Below are 4,220 nucleotides of genomic sequence, written 5' to 3' on the forward strand. Positions count from 1 at the left end.
ATCTTCTCGCATCGAATTTTGGAATGCCACCTCATTTTTTACCATTTAACACCTAATCTTAGTATTTGGTACCGAGTAGTAACACTCTTAACACTCCATATTTTTATTTTTAATTTAATTTTTCTAATTTAACTAAATTAATCTATTTTAATATAAAAACATTTGTCACGCATAAATATTAAACAAATTTTATGCACATGATACAAGCTTTTTTGTGGTTGACAAATAAGTTTCCTTTAACTTTTAAAAACACATAATCAAAATGGCAAACTTTATTGTGCACAAACAAATGAAATTCCTTAATAACAAATTTATTAACATAAAATAGATAAATTAGCAATAAATGACAATAAAATAACTTACCACAAACGTGTTAAAGTAAAATAAAGGACTTACATATACAATTAAATTAAATAACTCAATTACATATCAAGTAATTTAAATTTTATAATTTTCACACCAACAGATTTTCGATTATTTAGTGTTGGCGAATTTAAATTCTATAATTTTGTATTACGGAGCAAGAACAATTCAGTGCTATGGTTGCAAGTTGCGACTCCCGCACATTTTTGAACAAATCAAATGCCACTGAAAAAAGGTAACGTTAATTGACCATGTCACATATGAATATAGAAATGTTAGCTGGGTCTTGGCTTGACGTTTCAGAATGTTCTATAAAAATACGGAAGACGGCTTCTTTGAAGTTTTCTTGTCACCACCTTACCTGTCGAGATTAAAAAAGATAAAAACTCTTATTTTAAATTTTTAATCTCACCAGCTAACCCAAGAACAATTCATCTCAATAAAAAAAAAAATAATAATAAAAAACTTTACCCTTTTTCAATAATCCTTAATTTCTGGTAGATGGTTTAGTTGAGCAGGCTTCCTCTCACTATTTATTTAATCGTTAACAACAAATCCTGCAACTTTTTTCTTCCGAAGTCATGAGCCATCTAATCACATACTTCCTTCTGGTTTTGATCCCTTACGCAACTTCAATTACCTTTGATTTGCCAAATATCCGCCCAGAAAATCAGAATCGTGACATAGTAACAGAGGGTGACGGAGCTTATATCTCCGACAGTGGAATCCAGGTGACCCCAGATGGGATTGGTTCTAATCGGAGCTTGAAAGCCGGACGAGCCAGATACATCAGACCTTTTCATCTTTGGGATAACGCATCTAATGAGGTCGCAAGTTTCTCTACAAATTTCACTTTTGTGATCGACTCAGACGGAGCTACAAACTATGCTGATGGCCTCACCTTCTTCCTCGCTCAAAATAACTCCGTCATAAGTGTTGGTGGTTCCATGGGGCTTCCATTCAACTCCACAACCATGGTTGCGACAAATCCATTTGTTGCTGTGGAGTTTGATACTTTCCCGAATCAAGATTGGGATCCAAGAGACTCCAACAATACCCGAATAGGCGATCATGTAGGTATCAGCATTAACTCTGTTGCTTCTGTTAGGTATCAGAGATGGTTAAGTAATATAACTAGTGGAAGAGTCTGTCAAGCTTGGGTTACATATGATTCTGTTTCAAATAATCTTAGTGTTTCCTTCACTGGTTTTCTAAATAATACAATCGTACGTCAAGTAGGACTTATGTACACGGTTGACCTCAGGAACGTGTTACCCGAATGGGTAATTTTTGGGTTTTCAGCAGCAACTGGAGCTCTATTTGAGAAAAATAATGTGAGGTCTTGGAGTTTCAGTAGTTCAGAATTACAGGTTGACAAAAACAACCAGATTCCACCCAGCCCAGATGACAACAACAGCAAAGTGGGATTAGTAGTTGGATTATCGGTTGCAGTTACTTTTCTAGTTGTGCTTGGCTTTGTTTTATGGAGGTGGAAGAAGAAGAAAAGCAGGGAAGATGAACATGAAGATGAAGAATCTGGATTTGATATGGAAATGAACAATGAATTCGAAATGGGCACCGGGCCTAAAAGATTCTCTTACCAACAATTAGCTCAATCCACCGGTGAGTTTTCAGAGAACCAGAAGCTTGGTGAAGGAGGTTTTGGTGGGGTTTATAGAGGTTTCTTGAAAGATTCCAACGCGTATATTGCAGTGAAAAGGGTGTCAAAGAGTTCAAAACAGGGGATCAAGGAGTATGCATCGGAAGTAAAGATCATTAGCCGATTAAGGCATAGAAACCTAGTCCAACTCATAGGTTGGTGCCACGAGAAAAGTGAACTCCTCCTTGTTTACGAGTTTATGGAAAACGGAAGCTTAGATTCACATCTCTTTAAGGCAAAAACCTTATTGACATGGGGAACAAGGAACAAAATCGCACATGGTCTGGCTTCAGCGTTGTTATATCTACATGAAGAATGGGAACAATGTGTTTTGCATAGAGATATCAAATCGAGTAACCTGATGTTGGACTCAAATTTCAATGCCAAGCTTGGTGATTTTGGGTTAGCCAAGTTGGTTGACCATGAGAAGGGCTCACAGACCACAATGTTGGCTGGAACCTTGGGTTACATGGCTCCTGAATGTTTAGTAACCGGAAAGGCAACCAAAGAATCAGATGTGTTCAGCTTTGGAGTTGTTGCACTGGAAATAGCTTGTGGGCGAAAAACAATTGAGTACAAGGCTCCAGAGAATCAAATAAGGTTAATCCAATGGGTTTGGGAGCTCTATGGGATAGGGACACTTTTAGAAGCAGTGGATCCAGCTCTTGGGTTAGATTTTGAGGAAGAAGAAGTAAAGCGGTTGATGATCCTTGGGTTATGGTGTGTGCACCCTGACTCAGATTTTCGTCCATCAATGAGACAAGCAATTCAAGTACTAAACTCAGAAGCATCCCTACCTATACTCCCCTCAAAGATGCCTGTGGCATCTTATTTTACCCCTCCCTTGTCTTCATTATATGGTGTCACTTCCATCGTCCAAAACCAGTCGTCAAGTAGTGTCTTTAACACGGATTCCTCAAAGCAAACTTCATCAACAGCAAGTTCTTCTTCTCCATCTGTTTCATTATTACATTCTATACATTGACATGCATATAGTGTTGTATATTGATACAAATTAGGGATTTTGAATGATATAGTTTGGAGTTTATTATTATTCTTCTAGGGTCATTGAAATTATTATTGACAATTGCATAGAGCAAGAAAATCTGAAGATATGATAGAATTATATGAATTGATTACATAACATATGTAATCTACATTGGTAATCTATTAATTGATTATATTAAAATGACCTGACGACGCTAAATTCACCAAAAGCATATCATATTTTACAGACATATCTTGCTTTAATGCAAACTCTTTTTTTTAGTCAATTGTCACACTTTATTGTCACATTAGGACTTTATACACACTAACAATCCTCCGTTGTTTAGAGGGATCACACACCGTACACTCTCTCATTCTACTTAAGCGTATCATACTTTTCGGACATATCTTACTTAAGGTGTTTGTTTGGTTTTAATTTTGCCTCTTAAATCGCTCAGAGTAATTATTTTTGTCTCCAAAGCATTCATACATAAACCTATATCAAAATCATTCAAATGCAAACAATTTCCACCCATTACCCTAACCTCCTGACTCTCATGGACACCAACACCATCATGCATCGCCACCCAGTTCCATCCTTCTCTACCACCAGCGCCGCCGTCCTCTTTCCTTGTAGCCATGACGCCATCAACTTCATTCCGCATAACAACAATCTTCCATCCTTTTTCTTGATAAGAGTCTTACTTGAGCTATTTTTTTAACGGTAATTTCTTTAGCTAATGAAAAAATGTGTCTTTTAAGGAGCTCTAAATAAAGCATGTAGGCAGGAGGTTTGCTTCTTCCACTTTGGATTATTTTGTGATAACCAAAAACCATTGGACTCAAACAATAATACAAGTACCTAGTTTTTTGACTGCAAACTTGACTAAAAGCGATACAGTTTGGATGTGTGTTTGGAATTCATTATTGGACTATTGTAGCTTCAAGTCACAATAATCAATTTGTAGTGTTTGGGAGAGCCAACATTTCCCTATGCACGAATTGGAATGAAACCAGATATGGTATTTATAAGTTATTATAATGGATGATCAAAGTCTTTACCATAATCCACATATAGACGTCCCTTCAAAAACTTCTATGACAATACCCTTATGCTTGTAACAATGGTTACAATTTTAGAAATCATCATCATTTTTTTTATTTTATTTATACTAACAATCAAATAATACATACATGTATTACTTGATGA

The 4,220-nt window shown here is 36.2% G+C and overlaps 1 pseudogene; it reads left to right on the forward strand.

Moving 5' to 3' along the window:
* Positions 1-875: 875 nt before the first annotated feature.
* Positions 876-3,077, forward strand: LOC145017711 (L-type lectin-domain containing receptor kinase IX.1 pseudogene; annotated as a pseudogene).
* The last annotated feature ends 1,143 nt before the right edge of the window (positions 3,078-4,220 follow it).

This window comes from Lactuca saligna, chromosome 9 (genome assembly GCF_052625555.1).
Source record: "Lactuca saligna cultivar CGN05327 chromosome 9, ASM5262555v1, whole genome shotgun sequence".
Classification (NCBI taxonomy): Eukaryota; Viridiplantae; Streptophyta; class Magnoliopsida; order Asterales; family Asteraceae; genus Lactuca; species Lactuca saligna.